This window comes from Suncus etruscus, chromosome 1 (genome assembly GCF_024139225.1).
Source record: "Suncus etruscus isolate mSunEtr1 chromosome 1, mSunEtr1.pri.cur, whole genome shotgun sequence".
NCBI classification, from domain to species: domain Eukaryota; kingdom Metazoa; phylum Chordata; class Mammalia; order Eulipotyphla; family Soricidae; genus Suncus; species Suncus etruscus.
In genome coordinates this window covers 47,854,262-47,873,208 of record NC_064848.1, presented here as the reverse complement: position 1 = coordinate 47,873,208, position 18,947 = coordinate 47,854,262, and the positions used below count along the sequence as shown (strand labels likewise).

The following is an 18,947-nucleotide window of genomic DNA, read 5'->3' as shown; positions in this document are numbered from 1 at the left end:
TGTAAGGCAGACACCTTACCTCTAGCGCCACCTTCCCGGCCCCTTATAATCATACTTAATTTTAACTTTACTTCCCTTTTTTTTTAAATAAACACTTTTTATTTATGTTGGTTTTGGGGCCAGAACCAGTGGCACTCAGGGGTTAATCATGACTATATGCTCAGAAATCGCTACTGGCAGGCTAGCTGGACCATATGGGATGCCAGGAATCAAATCGGGTCCCTCCTGAGTAGGCCACTGTGCTATCTTTCCAGCCCCTTAATTTTACTTCTAAAAGATCGCTGTACAAATTTCCTAAGAACAGTACATTGCGTTGACCTGATGCTTTTTTCTAACATGGGAAAAGCCTTAGAAAAAAAATCCTTTTAAATTTTAAAAATGTTTCCAAGTAACAACCAAAAAACTTAAGATTTTGAAAAACATCTTATTTGGCATTTTCATAATGATTGTAAGAGAATTTATTTCACAATTAATGGATGTACGCTATCATCAGTGAAGTCCTGTTGAGCAAATTAAGCACACACATTCATTAAATAGCACAATGAAAGGGGATGAGAGAAAATTTTAAGGATACAACTACTAGTGCAAAAATAAAGGAAAAAATAATATTCTTTCATGTCCTAGTAAAATAAAGTTAAGGTTAGAAGGAATAGCACAGTTTTATTTAAGTAATCTCATACTCAAAACTGTGTCTAAGACTTATCATCAAGCAGGATTGTAGAAAACAACAAAAATAAGCACTAAATTATCCTCCTTTGCTGAACTATCTCAATCTAAACAGCAGCATTGCGAATGATTTCTATTAGAATTGCTCAATTTTCATTCTGTTCATGGAAAAGAGGGTAAAATCATATATCTTTACCCTATACCATGGCTTAGTGAGTAAAAATTATTTGTACTTATAGCTAAAGATGAAATCGACCTAAAGGTCAGTCAGTGATGACAAAGAAATACTCAATGGGACACTACTTAACTGTTTTAAAATGTCGTGCCTTTTGACAAGATGGCTAAAAGATTAGGTGATTGATTATACTAAATGAAGTAAAAGAAGACATCAAAGTTTGCTCACATGTGAAATATTAATAATTAAAGCAAATCTGCAGGCAACATAACAATAAAAACTTTTAAACTCTGACAAAATATGGACATTATCAGAGAAAAGAAAATGGGGGAGATAAAAAATTGAAAAAGGAGCCTTTGAAATAAGGCTGATGGCAATGAGAATGTAGGAATGGGGGCTTTTACAATAGAAAAATGTAAAGTTTGATTCTGGATATTACAGTACTTGTCAACCAGTGGGAATGAATGAAATATGTTTTTTTAAAAATAGAATGTTTTGGCTTGATATGATAATTTATTTTCATATCAGCAATTTCCAGTATTACTGTTATTTTTGAAAGGGTAGCAAGGGTATTTCAAATTATTTTTTAATTTTGAAGAAGACAGCAGAATGCAGAGATCTTATAATTTTAATAATCAGAAAAGAAAAGCATTAGAACCATGTCTGTGATGCAAGTATGAACAAAAGAGATTTATAAAAATATTAATTTAAACTATGTAGTTACCCAAGGAACTCACTACTGGTGACCAGGAAATTAGACGTCTCTTAGAAAGCTGCAGCTTCCCTAAGACATCTCCCTATCAGGGGTCCTCAAACTTTTTAAACAGGGGGCCAGTTCACTGTCCCTCAGACCACTGGAGGGTCTGACTATAGTAAAAACAAAACTTATGAACGAAATCTTATGCACACTGCATATATCTTATTTTGCAATGAAGAAACAAAACCGCTACAAATACAGTATGTGGCCCGCGGGCCATAGTTTGAGGACCACTGCATGGAACACTATACTCTAACAGAGTCAACTGAAATCTTTACGTTGACATAAAAATAAAAAATGGTTCAACTGAACAGAGTCTATGTTAATCCCGTGACAATATACCCCAAGGGTGGAGAAACCCCAAAGCGCTAAGGCCAAGTGAATTCCTTTTCGAATGACCCCAATATTTACTGTGCCAGTGCAGGAGGGGAAAAAAAGGCAAAAAGCACAACACATTTTTATCTTTTATGTATTATTTTTTTCTTCATTTATTATTATTTTTTTAATTTACCTATCTACTTTTTGTCGATTTCTTTGTTTTGGTGTGGTTATTGAAGTTGTTGTCCCCACTTATATTTATATATATATTTTTTTTCTTCTTTTCTTTTCTTTCTTTAGGTGCTCTGCCATGCTTTTTAACTCAAGACCATGGCTTTTTTTTGTGGTGCCTATCGTTATCACTGGAGTGCTCACTGGATATATGACTCTTCTTTTTGTACTGTTGGGGTGTTTCACCTTCTTTTTCTCCTTCATCTCTCAAACCGACGATGAGAGTCTCTAGAAGGATTCCCCCCATTTTCGGCATATTAGACTTTTACCCCAGTTCATTACTTTTCTCTTCTTCAAATAAAACCACATAACTTGAACTATGTAGTCCTTCCTCACAGTTAGAGGGGGAAATAAGGGAGGCACCAAGACCAAGACTACTAAGTAGTAAGCTTGGTACAGAGGGGACCACATATTCTTGCAGCCCCGGGGGTGAGGGAGGAGGATATGGGAGGTAAGACAAACATGGAGGTGTAGAGAGGACAAATCAGTGATGGGAACCCCCTTGATTTTATGTAAATGTGAACCTGTAATATTATTGTCAACAATTTGTAAACCACTATGATCAAAATAAAAATTATATTAAAAAATGGTTCAATACAAGAAAAATAAGACATTCTTGCAATAACTTTCAGAGACAAAAGAGAGGAGGTTAGAAGTTCCAGCTCACTACATGAAGCATACCACAAAGAGTAGTGAGTGCAGTGAGAAATAACTACATTGAGAACTATCATAACAATGTGAATGAATAAGGGAAATAAAAAGCCTATCTAGAGTATAGGCGAGGGTGGGGTGGGGAGGAGGGAGATTTGGAACACTGGTGATGGGAATGTTGTACTGGTAAAGGGGGGGTGTTCTTTACATGACTGAAACCCAACCACAATTATGCCTGTAATCAAGGTGTTTAAATATATATATATTTTTAACAAAAAAGGTACAAAATAGGCCCCTGTAAGGATGCTCACTTTCTCTTTTGCTAGATTCTATATAGTTTAATGTTAGATACTGTTCTGAGAAATACACTAAGAATGTGTCTGAAACTGCTGGTGCCAAGAAAATTATTAGTTTTTTTTTTTAATATGTTACGCTTCAATAATTTGCATGTCATCCTTGCGCAGGGGCTATGCTAGTCTTCTCTGTATTGTTCCAATTTCAGTATATGTGCTACCAAAGCGAGCACATGTTTAGTGTTTTATTTCCCTTAAACTTTATTTTAAATTCCAGTTTATGAGCACTGCCAGGATAGATGTCTCATAACCTAACATCCAGAAGTAGTTCCTGAGAATTGCTGGGTGTGGCCTCTCCCCCACCTAAACTAAATTAAACAAGCAAATAATAGGAAAGAAAGAACAGTTAATTCCCTTAATAATAACAACAATAATAATAGAAATTTAATCAAGAGCTTATAAAACCACAAGAACATATTTTAGTAAATATAAACTAAAATAAAAGCAAATTGAATATTAAGAAATATAATATGATATATATGATTATTATTTGGTTTGGGGCCACATGTGATGTGGCATAACTTACTCCTTGTTCCGAGCTGACGGATAGTTCTTTGCAGGGGTCCATATGAGATGATAGGTATGGAAAGTAGGTCAGTTACATACCTATCTCTCCAACCCACATCTAAATTTGGGGGGGGGGGTTCAGGCCACACCCATTTGATAACATCTGATTTTTTTTGTTTGTTTGTTTTTGGGGGCCACACCCAGCGGTGCTCAGGGGTTACTCCTGGCTGTCTGCTCAGAAATAGCTCCTGGCAGGCACGGGGGACCATATGGGACGCCGGGATTCGAACCAACCACCTTTGGCTGTGCTATTTTTCCGGGCCCGACATCTAAATTTTTTAAGAAGCTAAAAAAGGTACTACTATGAGTGCACTGTTAAAAGAGATTAAGAAATACAGTTTAGAGCCATTCCAGATTGAAAAAAAGTCAACATGCTGAGTATATCAAAAATAATTGATGAATTAAGCAGTCACTTTAGAGACTTAAAAACACTTTAGAGAGCAATTTAAAACTATAAATATAAAGCTTTTAGGAATACCTATTGAGTTTTAGTCGACTTTACAAAGACAGAATTACTTGAATATATTTCTAAGTAATAACTGTTGACAGTTCCTGAAAGTTAACCTGATAACATGCTCAAGAAATATTGCACTTAAATCTCTCTATCCACCTATTACATATCCTAAGAGTTAAGTATTATAGAGCTGATTAATTCTTAGGGATAACAATAGTAAAAACCAGACTTTAGAATTGCCTGGTTTATACAGATATAGGTAAAATACACTAGTAACAAGGTTGAGACATATCTTTTTTTCCTTCCCAAAGGAAAAAGGAACTCCTAAGGGCCTGAGCAATACTACAGGAGTTAGGGCATTTACATTGCATGTGGCTAACCCTAGTTTGATCACTAGCATCCCATATGGTCTCCTTAGCACTGTCAGGAATAATTCCTTAGTACAGGCACCAGGTAACCCTGAGCACCTTTGGGTGTGCCCCCTCAAAAAAGTCAGTCACTATTTAAGAAAATCAAAACCAATTGCAAGTTGAAAAGAAAGAAAATATGCTTGAATTCAAGATTTATTTCACTGTTCAGTGGTAAAGAACAATATGATTCCACAAAATAAAGTTTAAACAGATATTGACAGAAGTTTTCCACTTATACATATGTAACAAATTAGCATAGTTCTTGGTATGTAAAGGCACTCCCCTCAAAACAAAATTCATTGAACTAATGAATTGAACTAATGGTACTAATAGGTTCCATTACCCACTAGAAGAATGCCAGGCATACTTTCTATCAAGAACCAAAAGTAATTATTTTAAACTTTGTGGTGCATACAGCCTATTTCAACTATTGAATGCAACCAGACCCAGTACACCCTACAACAGAAACAGCTCAGATCTATGACTTAACCTTATCAAACTTCCAAACCACCAAACTTATTTCAGACCTATAGATCCTGGACCACATAATTACCTCAATATTTTATAGATGTGTCAGCCCAGTAATATCACAGGTAATATGATGGGAAAGTTACATAGTAAGCTTAAATGGTAACATAGACAGTCCAAATAGAACCAATCACAGCCCAGTAAATCCTTAAACACTGACTTTAGTAATATTATGGAAAGATATAACAACAATTTCAAATTGATCCTTTTGACCTAACTTTTGCTAATTCCATTTGCCTCTGTGTTATACTGTTATAGCAATATAAAGTAAATTTTATTTGTGCCTGCATGGAGGCATGGGAAACTGGGGATACTGGTGAAGGGAAGGTCACATTGGTGGTAGGACTGATATGTTGAACAGTTAAGGCCTTAAACAACTATTATGAACACCTTGGAAAATTATGTTATAATAAAGATTATAAAAAATAAAAAGACATAGAAACAACCCAAGTGTTCAATGAAAGCTACAGAGATAAAGATACTCTCTTTATATGTGGATATATATTATATGTATTCAGACACACAATCAAATATTGCTCAGCTATAAGAAAAGTTGGTAAGCATTAAATTTCAAAAATAGTCCAATGAATTGATGCCCATGCTCAATGGTTTCAATCCCCAAAACTTCATGGTCCCCTTTGTACTTTAGAAACAGTACCAAGACAGGAGTGATCCCTGAACACCACTGGGTGTAGCCCCCAAGCCAGAAAACGAAAACAAAATCTAAATTAACTAAAGGGTATGATGGTCAGAAGAAAGAAATTCAGACATGATATATAAAGAAACAAAGAAAGGGACTAGACACTGTCCAATGAGTCTTAACAAAACTGAGGTAACCAAGGCAAACAGGAAGACAGGACGGGTCCTGTTGTCAGTGGTGGAAGAATACTGACACTTCCATAGTAAGTGCAATGTAGTATCACCAATTTCTAAAACACATAAGCTTTTACACCCACAAACAAAAATTGTTATCTCAGTTAAAAAGTCAAAATTAAAATAATGTATAAAAACCTCCACAATGTTAAATGATCTGCTAATATTTTCTTAAAATAGTCTCAGTAGTCTATAATGTAACTGGATAACTTTGTCAAAAACATCACTAATGCAGCAACAGTAAAAGATCCTTTCAACAAAGCACCCTGCAACTGGAAGATAAATTGCTGCTTTTCAAAAGAGTTCACCTGCCAGGGCAAGGACATTAAAAAGAAGAGGAAACAAAGGGCACCAAAAGAAATGTCAGCAAAGTAAGAGACCAAGAAAATATAGGGCTCTAGAGTTTCGGAAAGATGTTAGCTAGTAAGGAAAGCTTTCTATAGGATTAAGTTAAAGCATGAGAATTTGCCAGTAAAAGTGTTCTTTCATCTTTACATGAAAATTAAAAATTAAACCACTTTATTTCTGGTTCAATCGTATTATAAGAAGATAAAGTAAAGAAGAGCAATTTTTACTTCCTCATTTTCAACTTAATTCTTGTACATCAGAAATGCAAACATGGCCCTTCAAACAAAAACACAAAGTCCCTCACAAAGACTAAAAACAAAAAGCATTTCAGTGCTGTGTATCACATGAAAAGTGAAACAAAACAGAAAACTAGCATTTTATATGTGATGGGATTGATTATGATACAGTGATGTATATACACACTGAATAGGTTAAATTAGTATTATATTATATTATTATATAATAATTATCATATACTAATACATTAATGACATGTGGAGAAATGATCATTTTATAGAAAAGCTTGAATGTTTACTACAGCTGTCTTTATTTTACAAATTAGAGCCAATCACTTTCCACTATAGTTTGAAAACTAATAAAAGCCTTTTATACATGATCTTATTACTAGACATGATTATTGTTCATTGACTACAAAGAAAAGCCATAAATTTAAGAATAATCTCTACCCCATCAACTAAATATATAGCTGTATTATATAACACATAAACATGTGCCAAAAAAAATATAATACTACACAATGCTAAAAAATTCCTTAGCACATGGACTCAGGCACTTCCTGTGGACTCTGAAAGAAAATAATAGACAATGGCATCATAAGAGTTTAGACTGCATATGCTACACCATAGAGAAATTTTAAAAACACAACATGTTGTGATATGAAAGAAACATGTGACAAAATACTATATTGTACGATTTCCTTGATATGAAGTAGAGAACTGGCAAATCTACAGAGACAGTAAGTAGACTGATTATGGATACACATCGCTGGAAGCAAGGAATGGGTGGAATAATAGTTGAATAACTTAAGAAAGGTGAAATTTCTATTTGAAGTAATAAAATATTCTACATTTAATTGTATAAGAGTTGCAAAACTATATGAATATACCAAAAAGCCATCAGACCATACCCAATACATAGGTAAATTACATGTGAATTTTATCTGAATAAAGCTTTATATAAAAATAGAGTTTAGATTTAATGTGATCCTACTTGACACCAGGGTAATGGATATTTCAGTATCAGGTAACTCTCAGTTCTAATTTTGTATGTGCCATTAATTGATTGTATAACCTTCACTTTCCTCATTTGCAAAATGAAAGATAAAATTTGTATTAGTCAGGACATTTTAGAGAAACAGAACCCATAAGATAGATATACTTATATAAGAAAAGATTTATTACAGAACTGACTCAGGAAGCTATTGGGGCTTGGAAGTTACACAATTTGCAGTCTGTACATCTGAGAACAAATGAAAGTTGGTACCATAATTCAGTCCAGGTCTAAGCACCAGTGGTTGGAGTAAGATTCAGGGTAAAAAGGCCCAAGATTGAGGAGTTCAGTATTCAAGAGAGGAAAAGAAGGTGACTCAGATGAAAAATAGAATTCACCCTTACTTCACTCAGTAAAGGCAGAACCCTTTCTTGGTGTACTGACTCAAATGCAAATCTGTCAAAAATTTCCTCACAGACACATCCAGAACTATCTTATTGGGGCTGGAGAGATAGCAGAGCGGTAAAACTTTTGCCTTGCTTGCTGCTGACCTGGGACAGACCCAGGTTTAGTTTCTGGCATCCCATATGGTCCCCAGAGCCTGCAAGGAGTGATTTTTGAGTAGAGAGCCAGGAGTTTATGTCTGAGCACAGCCGGGTATGGCCCAAAAACTAAAACAAACCAAAGCACAACAACAACAACAACAACAACAACAAAAACCAGAACTGTCTTATTATTTATCTGGGCATTTTTAGGCTAATCAAATTGACACATAACATTATATAGCATTACATTTCTCATATGTGGTTACTATAAAGAAATCTGAAAAAAGACTTAGGATAGCACTTTAACACTTTGCAAAGGGTAACACTAGATAAATGTCTTCTCTTGATTTTATATATTGAAGTTAGACTCTGTATTTAATTTTTTTAACTTGGGTAGTTTACAAAGATAAAACCATATATATATATATATATATATATATATTTCACCATTGTTTTCTGCACGAGGTTGAGCTTCAACTGACTTTAACTTATGAGACCATCTGTACTCCCTCCTTTAGTCAATATCTTTTCTGGGAACTGCTGAGCAGTGATTCTAGGGTGATAATATGTTAACTAATTGATCAAGCAGTTTCTGTTGTTTTTACCATAATATTTGGAGAATGCTCCCAGGCCAATTGGAGGAAGCAAAGGGATTTTTGTTGCCACACCCACCAATGTTCAGGGCTTACTCCTTGCTCTGCACTCAGGAATTACTCCTAGCAGTACTTTAGAGATCACAGGGGACACCAGGAATTGAAGTTGGGCTAGCCAAAAATAAGGTAAGCACTCTTCGTGCTATATTATCTCTCCAGTCCCATCCCTCTCTTTTTAAAAACCACATATATCCACATTTTTCTAATAAGTGTCTTTTATTTTTCTTAATAATAACTTTACTGAAACCATGATTTAAAACATGGTTATAGTTGGTTTTCAGTCATAAATAGAACATACCCCTTCATCAGCGCCACAATTCCCTCCTCCCCTCGCCTCCATCTGTTTTGGAGACAGGCTTTCTACTTCCTTCACTCACTGACATTGTTATGATAGTTCTCAGTGTAGTTATTTCTCTAACTGCACTCACCACTCTTTGTGGTGAGCTTTGTATCGTGAGCTGATCCTCCAACCCTCATCTCTGGGAATAATTTCAATAATGGCTTTTATTTTTCTTAAAACCCATAGAGTGAGACTATTCTGTGATTCTCCCCCTCTGATTCATTTCTCTCAGCATAAAAGATTCCATGTACATCCACGTATAGCAAAATTTCATGACTTCATCTTTCCTGATGACTACATAATATTCCAGTGTGTACATGTACCACTGTTTCTTTAGCCATTCATCTGTTGAAGGACAATTTGGTTGTTTGCAGAGCCTGGCTGTTGTAAATAGCACTGCAATGAATATAGATGTGAGGAAGGGAATTTTTGTAGTGTGTTTTTGTGTTCCTAGATTATATCCCTAGGAGTGGTATGGTTGGATCATATGGAAGCTCAATTTCCAGTTTTTTGAGGAATCTCTATTGTTTTCCATAAGGGCTGGACTAGACGGCATTCCCACCATCAGTGAATGAGAGTTCCTTTCTCCCCACATCCCCACTAGCACTGATTGTTCTTTTTCTTTGTAATGTGTGCCAGTCTCTGTGGCAATAAGATGATACTTCAATGTTGTTTTGATTTGCATCTTCGTGATGATTAGTGATGTGGAGTATTTTTGCATGTGCCTTTTGGCCATTTATATTTCTTTCTTTGGGGGGTGGGCTTTGGGCCACACCAGGTGACAAGGGGTTACTCCAGGCTCTCCACTCAGAAATTGCTCCTGGCTTGGGGGACCATATGGGACTCTAGGGGTCACACCGAGGTCCGTCCTAGGTCAGCCATGTGCAAGAAAAACACCCTCACCCTGCGACACCACTCCGGCTATTTATATTTCTTCTTTGAGAAATTGTCTGTTCATTTCTTCTCTCCATTGTTTGATGGGTTTAGATATTTTTTTCCTGTAAAGTTCTGTCAGTACCTTGTATATTTTAGATATTAGCTCCTTATCTGATGGGTATTGGGTGAATAGCTTCTACCATTCTGTGGGTGGCTTTTTTATCCTAGGCACTATTTCCTTTGAGGTGCAGAAGCTTTGCAGCTTAATATAATCCCATCTGCTTATCTCTGCTTCCACTTGTTTGGAGAGTGCTGTTTCCTCTTTGAAGATGCCTTTAGTCTCAATGTCTTGGAGTATTTTACCTATGCCTTGTTCTATGTACCTTAAGCTTTTGGGTTTGATATCAAGGTCTTTAATCCATTTGCATTTGACTTTTGTGCAGGGTGTTAGATGGAGATCTGAGTTCATTCTTTTTTGCAAGTGGATGACCAGTTGTTCCAACTCCACCAGGTATGGCCAAAAGACCAAAAAGAAAAAAAAAAAAAAAAAGGAATGGTCTCCAAAGCACTGCACAGATTTAATGTAATCCATCTAAGGATACCCATGACCTTCTTTAAAGAAGTAGATTAAACACTCCTAACATTCATCTGGAGCAAGTGTCTTATTGGGGGGAGGGGATTTTGGGCCAATCCTGTGATGCTCAGCATTCCTCCTGACTATACGCTCAGAATTGCTCCTGGCTTGGGGGACCATATGGGACGCCTGGGGGTTAAACCACAGTCCGTCCTAGGTTAGCGTGTGCAAGGCAGATGCCCTACCGCTTGTGCCACTGATCCAGCCCTGAACAAGTGTCTTTTAAAAGAAAACTGTGGCTTTGTGAAAATATAATACATATATGGCCAGTCTCTTAAAATGACCATTAATATTAATTCTCTTAATATGGCCATTCTCTTCATTTATTTTTAGGCAAATACACTAAGTTGTATATTCATCTCCATAGCAAATTCCACATTTGTTGAAAACTGCTCCCAAAAATACTCAGGATCAAATCTCTGGAATTTGTGCTTATATGCCTTATATAATAATAAAAAAATTTTAATATGTGATCAAAGATCTGAGACATACAGATTATCTTGGAAGCATAGGAAGATTTGACTATAGAAGAAGTAGATTTGACAATGAAAGAAAAAGTAAAATGGTATGTGTGAAGAAGTGAAGAAACAAGGCTTACAGGCTTCCAGAAACTGAAAAAGACATGGAAACAGAATTTACTATATGATATGGAAATGTTCAGAATAAGAACCTTGACTGACTCTAAAGAAACTTGAGTATATTATATACTTGGAGAATTATCTTTAAATGAGTTCTTTCTTGTTTGATTTTTATCTTCTCTTTTTTTTTCTCTTTCTTTTTTCCTCCCTCCAAATGAACCACATAACTTGAACCATCTTGCTCTGCCTCACAAATTGAGGGGGAAATAATGGAGGGTACCAAGAGCAAACAGGTATATGAACATTGAGTAGAAATTTAAAAATAATCATACTTAAACACCAAATCCAAAGCCAACAACAACAGAATCAAAACCCAATCTACAACAAGCTAGACCCAGAGGGGACCACTTATACTAGCAGCCCGAAGGGCAAAGGAGGGGGATATGGAATGCATGCTAGGAACAGGGGTGGAGGGAGGACATCATTGGTGGTGGGAATGCCCCTGATCCAATGTCACTATGTACCTAAAATATTACTGTGAAAGATTTGTAATCCACCTTGGTCAAAATAAAAATTATTCAATTTTTTAAAAAATGAGTTGTTTAGGAATATATGTATTGGTATATAAAAAACATAAAAATCAGGAAAGCAACTATTTTATAGATCAGTTGCCTGCTTTACCCAAGGCCTGGCACTACATGTATGAACTGAACTTTAAATTACACAATCTCTTGATAAACTTTTTGGTGCTAACCTCATTTTATAACTGAGAAATCTCAGACACATGAAATAAATGTAATTATCCCAAGTACATAGTGCTCAAAGTAGGTAGAGCTAGAAGTGGTGCTCGGAAGAGAAAGGCTAGGAGTTAAAATGTAGGCATGGGGCTAGGGCGATAACTCAGCATTAGGGCATTTGCCTTGCACATGGCCAACCCAGGGCCAACCCTGGTTTGATCCATCATCCTATATGGTCCTCCTGTGAGCCTGCCAAGAGCGATTTCTGAGCACAAAGCCAGGAGTAAGTAATTCCTGAGTGCCCCCAGGTGTGGCCCAAAAACACATACACACACACACAAAAAAATTCAGTATAAATTCCTAATCCTTTACTCAGTATTGTATCATATATTTCTTTACCTCTGTTCCCTTGAGAAGGGGTAGCAGAGATGTAATTTGCTCCAACTGTAAATAAAAGAGCTGTAGAACTACTTTGAGATTACTAGTGATAAAATAATCCATAATTATTTAGATTTAAATTAGGATTTAGAATTAGCAGTGGCAGAACAGATAAGGACCTGATTCCAAGTTTCAGGTAAAAGATATTCCTGGGCCTGAAAAAAAAAAAATAGCTCTACCACAGTGCTATCTCTCCAGCCCCAATATCTAACTTCTTGTACAGTTTTCCAGAGACTAGGCCACTTTACATTCCCACTTACAAGAGTCTTTCCTCCGAAGTTACTTCTGGCTCTATGCTCAGAAATCACTTCTGGCAGTAGGTGAGGGGACTATATGGAATGCTGGGATTCGAACCACTGAACTTCTGCATGCAAGGCAAATGCCCTACCTCCATGCTATCTCTCCAGCCCCAAAGAAAAGAGTTCTAAACCGATCCTATGGTGGAATGGATAGACTGTTCTTTATATGTATTCATCCATGTTTATTCATTCAAATAAAATGTTATACCTATTAGATTATACTTTATTTTATCCAAAGCAAAGATCACCCCTGATTCCTTTGTATCTGTTTACAATTTGGTTTTACCCCCAAACAGAGATTGTCTTACATGAAAACCTGAGACTGGCTCAGGATAGCCTGAGCTATCTTCCCTTACTTTGCCCTTACTCTCCCACCCAAGGAGGTCTCTGTACTCAATAAAAACAACAGTTCTGGAAAGCAGCTCACTCTCCTTATGTGGCAGAAAATTGCCAAACTAGAGTGTTTCACCCTCAGGTTGGCTTGGATTATTTCATGAGAGAGCCTGCTTCACACCCATTCACCTGGGTTTGGAAATACGGCACGTGGAGTGATTTTACAATACCTACAATATGCAAAGCAAATATATGCAGATTCAATGGTATAGTAGTTAGACATACCTCATATCTTCAGGAAAATTTCATTCTAAGGCATTTCAATATTCTTGGTAAAATTACCAGTTTTTACTTGAGATAACGCTTACGAATCAGAGGTATTTATTTCCAAACCACCAATTTCCCCAGTTTCCCTCTTGTTCATACCCAAACCTCTACACAATCTGCTATGACACTTTTCTTATCTCTTTGTCTCTCAGTCTATCTCTCTCTCCCCCTTTCTCTCATCCTTCTCTCTCTTCTCTGAGAAAGGAGGCAATACTATAAGTCCTACTCTTCCTGGCTACTAGGTGACACATGATCAGCTGATAGAAGTGCAGTAAAAAATTCACTAATCCAGGAGTTGGAGAAATGGTACAGTGAGTTGGTTTTTACCCTGCACCACCCTGAATTTGGTCCCAGGATCCCATATGGTCCCTTGAGCCACAGGAGTGATCTGATCCCTTAGCTGAGAACAGGAGTAAACCCCGAGCACCAATAAATTCAGCCCCAAACAAAACAACAACAAAGAATCCATTAGTCCATCTATTTAAAGCTTAATTTCTCTTTCTTTTAAAGAAAAAAAATATAACTTAGAAATATCTAGTATTTTCTTATATCTTGTAGACTATGTGGGAAAGGAACAAGAGGGAGTTACTGTGGTTCAAAAGTGGGTCTCAAGGAAGCAAGGTAAATTGTCTACCATGAGTCACAACCTGAACCATACCTAATAGGTGAACTTATATATAGCTGCTATTGGCAATGGTCCCATTTTTCTACATATTAAAAACATAAGGAGTAATAGGGGGCCAAGAGAGAGAACAATGGGCAGGATAATTGTCATGCATGCAGCAGACCCATGTTCAATCCCTGGCACCCACGCCTGTCATGAGTGGTCCCTGAGAACAGAGCAATAAGTAAGCCCTGAGCACCACCAGGTGTGGCCCCCAAAACTGCATCATCATCATCATCATCATCATCATCATCATCATGGCATGAGAGGTAATTTTAAAAGAACAGAATCTAGGCTTTATCTCTAGCAATTCTGATTCAGAGCCCAAGCATATCTCCAACTTTTGAAGGTCCTCACCTATACACTGACAAACATTGTCATTTGTTGTTGTTGTTGGGTGTTTTTTATCCTATCAGAAAAAAAATAATGGAAAGAGCAGCTAAGTCTAACCAGAAAAAAAGAAGTAAATGCACTTTATTAGTTATTAGTGTGACATAATGAAACAAGTTGAATGATCATCCTTGGGAGTTCATTACCTGTCTTGTGACCATCCCAGATCAAAATCACATGATGCTATGAATTATTTCAGCAAGTAAATATTCAACACCCAATTGTTTAAATAGAGGCAAATCAGCATTGTTCTAAAAGTCCAAAACCTGGCATCTCTGAATTAAGATCTCAGGCAATATGTTCTATTATGCTATATTAAAAAACTAAGTGAAGGTTTTTAATAAAGCACAGAACCAAACAAGCCTATATGATGTGATGTCATCTAAATAAAAAAAATAAATGAAAAATATTCAAATGGTGAAAAAAGACTATAAAAATATTGGATAGATTATACACATTATAAACTCTTACAAGTTATTTTCTGTCAAGTAGGAAAACTTAGAAACTTAAAAGTAGGGCCCGGAGAAATAGCACAGTGGCGTTTGCCTTGCAAGCAGCCGATCCAGGACCAGAGGTGGTTGGTTCGAATCCCGGTGTCCCATATGGTCCCCCGTGCCTGCCAGGAGCTATTTCTGAGCAGACAGCCAGGAGTAACCCCTGAGCACCGCCGGGTGTGACCCAAAAACCAAAAAAAAAAAAAAAAAAAAAAAAAGAAACTTAAAAGTAAATAATCTTGGTGCTAGAGTGACAGAACAATGGGTACGGTGCTTGCATTTCAGGCAACCAAGCAGGTTCAATCCTTGACATGCCATATTTTCCTCAAAGTCCAGTAGGAGTGCCCACAGAGTGCACTGCCAGGAGTAAGCCCTGAACACCACTTGATATAAACCCAAACAAAACAAAAATCTTTTATCTATATTTAAATAAAATATATACAATATTACCTTTAAATCATATTCAAAGTTTTTATGCATAAGAGGCACTGTAAGTAACTCTGTGCTTATGCAAAAACTTAATTCCAAATATTTCCTAAGCATTTCACTAACAAGTAATTTACTCAGTGAATTTAGGTATAGTCAATTCTAGGAATATTTCCTAGAAATAGAAATATATCTAAAGATATAGAATAGATAGAAATATTTCCTAGAAATATTCCATGTTTTTTAGGAATGAGTCTCTTTGTGAGATCTGACATGAGGCAAAGGAATGATAAGAAACTTGCGCTTTTATCAACACATTTTTATAGCATGGAGAAGAGTAAGCACCACAAACAGCAAAATCATCCCAATAAATTCAAGGGTATACAGGGAATAAAATCATTTTTAAAGTGGATCTATTAATTTCTTGGATGGTTCCTAAAAATTGTATCAATCAGACCTCAAAATTAATAAAGACTTTCAAACATTAATGCAATAATACAAACAATAATACCCTCCTTCAATAATTCCCCTCTATATCCCATATTCCTATTTACCCCCCAAAGAAAAATCCACCTTTGTATATCATTAAACCAATATATTTTATTCACTGGAATCACAGAATGGCCCACAATTAGCATCATTTTAGTCATGTCATTATTTCCAGCTCAGTGGCATTTATTCAGATAAGCACAATTTGCAACCACTGAGCCCAGCTCCTCAGATGTTAACTGGCATCATTAAAACCCTCCCAGTGTCCTAACCGTTTGATCTTTTAAAGAATGCACTGGGTTTGTGACTGAGAGCCGGAAACTCACGGCTGGATACCCTGAACAGCATTCTGTTCAGTCACAGACTACTCACATCGTTAATATCCTCAGTGACCAGGAATCCAATTTAAGAGAGAAAACGCCGCATACAAAGATGTTTTTTTAAACCTAAAACTGGATTAAAATAATGTGCGAGTGGGCTAAAGAATACCCTAAATATTATAACTTCAAAAGTTTAGACTAAACTTTTTTCAAAGTTTTCATATTAAAATAACAGCAAATTTAGGAAGAGTTCAAGGAAAATTGAAGGGGAAAGGAGATAGAAAAATAAAAGCAACAACAGGAAGTGGTAAATGTTAGATCTCACTTTCAAAATTTCCTAGTCAAGTTTTTAAAAATTCGTCGTCTTTTTCAAACTTTAAAAAAAAAAAACCCAACAACCAATTAATGGATACCGAGAATTGGTGTTCTATTTAAATGGGGAAAAGCAACTGTTTTTATTCGCACACACATTTATTTTTTATATGTCTTGTGTGTGTTGAATAGTATTCCATTAAATGAACAAACCATAGTCAGTTAAATAGTTATTTCAAAACTATAAAACCTGTATTTAAAAATCTACTAATATGGTGATAAAGTAAATGCTTTACTATCCACAAATATTTAACAAAAGGCAAGTTCCTGCTGCCCTTTTAAAGTTAAAAATAAGGCTAAACTACAACTTTCAGCAGCAAAGATTCATTGTGCACTATATAAAAAGCTCAGCATGGAAATAGATTCAACAAATGTAAAAAAAAAACGTTTTCATGCTCAGGAAGAACCTAGAGACATTAAAATAAAAATAAGCCAACTACAAATAATGTAAAGCCCTGCTTAAAAAAAAAAAGACAATCAAATTCCTTCTCTAATGCATAGCAAATTAAACTGAATCAACTGCTCTGCAAGGTTAAACAGGCGAACCACCTTTAAGTGTCCCTATAAACAAAACAGAACACCAACAAAAGAGGTTCCAAAATGTAATAAATACTGAATCCACAGTAGGCGACAGAATCCTTACTGTACACAGTACACAGTTGAGAAAACCTGCTGTGGAACAATGGGTCACATTTCCATATTAAATTATATTTATTACACTGAAAAATGCTTAAACAAAATGCAGGGTTTCTATTGGCCGTTTTAATACCACACTCACTCCCTAAAACCTTCCAAACCCACTGAGTCCCATTGAAAATAATTCTCACCCCATGGTGCTCTGAGGGAGCAGCTAGACAAAGAATTGTGAGTATGGGAGAGGGTAGGGACAACTACCTTCCCCTGGGATTTCAGAAAATAAATCAATAAACTAGGATAGAATAGCCAAAACATAACCTTGGCATAGAGTATTTCCGGGAAAATCACTGCTGTGACAAATGGCCCGGAGTGAACTCTTCCAGGGTCAAGAATCCCCAGGAAAGGCCCCTCCACTCCTTATCTATTGCTCAATTGTACAATGCTCTGCTTTGAAAATATAACACCCTCTTGGAGCAGGGCAAGATGAAAGAGCTTTTTCTTCATGATTCTGCAATGCCTATTAATTTTTGCTACAACAGACTCATAGCTGATTAAGAAAATAGAGAAACAAAACTGCCTCAGATTCCCATCTTGACTTTGGAGGGGAAAAAAATGCTAAACAAAAATCAGACTTTTTTTTCACTCAATGTACTGATTTTCATTTCTGCACTCTCCAAAAATTTTTTCTTTTAAACTTGCTCGATTTATTTAGCCTGGAGTTATTTTACTCCTTGAAACATCATTAGCAATGGTACTGGATTCTTGTGTATTGCAGGATTATCTATCTTTTGGAAATACTATTATTCATTCACTATCTTAACTGTACAAGTTTAGAAATTTATGACAAAAGAATAAAATTTAAACTCTTCCCAAAATAAGCTCACATTTTGAGTACAACATGCATGACTCAGAAAAAGACACAGCTTTTCAAAACAAAGCATTTCAAACCAAAGGGTACTCAAATCTTTGTTACCACATAGTCTATGTCTATTTCAAAATATTAGACTTCCTAGATTCATCAGAAGATAATGCATTACTAGCTATTGTGACATTTAGCACAGGACATAATGAATGACAAAGGACAAATACTGTAACAAGCATGAAAAAAAATGTAGCTTTTATCATTTTTTTTATTAAAGTAGAATAACATACTATAAAAAGTAGAGCTCTTAATTGTAGAGTTCAATGAGTCTGACAAATAAACACACTGATGTAACTGCCACCCAAACCAAGATACAGACCATGAAAATAAAATGTGGGTCACATATGTAATTTAAATTTTCTATTAACCACATTAAAAAGGAAAAAAAATATATAAACAGATAAAATCAATGTGAATACATTTTATTTAAGCCAATATATCCAAAATACTGTTTCAATATAAAATTGGTTTTCAAAAATACCAGCAATGAAATATTTTATACTTTTCACAGTAAGGCTAAGATTTCTAGTATATTTTACATTTACTTGACATTAATTTGTATAAGCCATAGTTCAAGTATATACTGGCTACATGTGGTTAACAACTACTATATTAGACAGTGATGATATAAATCAGTCAAAAAATCAGCACATCCCATTACAAGTTATCTCCTTCATCCCCATTCCACTTCAGCCACTATTCTGTTTTTGTTTTTGTTTTTGTTTTTGTTTTATGGTTTTTGGGTCACACCTGGCAGCGCTCAAGGGTTACTCCTGGCTCTATGCTCAGAAATCGCTCCTCGCAGGCTCAGGGGACAAGATGCCGAGATTCGAACCACTGTCCTTCTGTATGAAAGGCAAATGCCTCACTTCCATGCTATCTCTCCGGCCCCAGCCACTATTCTTTATATATA

The 18,947-nt window shown here is 35.9% G+C and overlaps 1 protein-coding gene and 1 non-coding gene across 2 annotated transcripts in view; both read right to left on the bottom strand.

The window, feature by feature from the left end:
* Positions 1-18,947, bottom strand: part of FOCAD (focadhesin) — a 326,609-nt gene that overhangs the window by 158,886 nt on the left and 148,776 nt on the right.
* On the bottom strand, positions 3,218-3,324 carry LOC126026756 (U6 spliceosomal RNA). Its single transcript, XR_007501982.1, has one exon. It is a non-coding gene; the product is annotated as a U6 spliceosomal RNA (small nuclear RNA).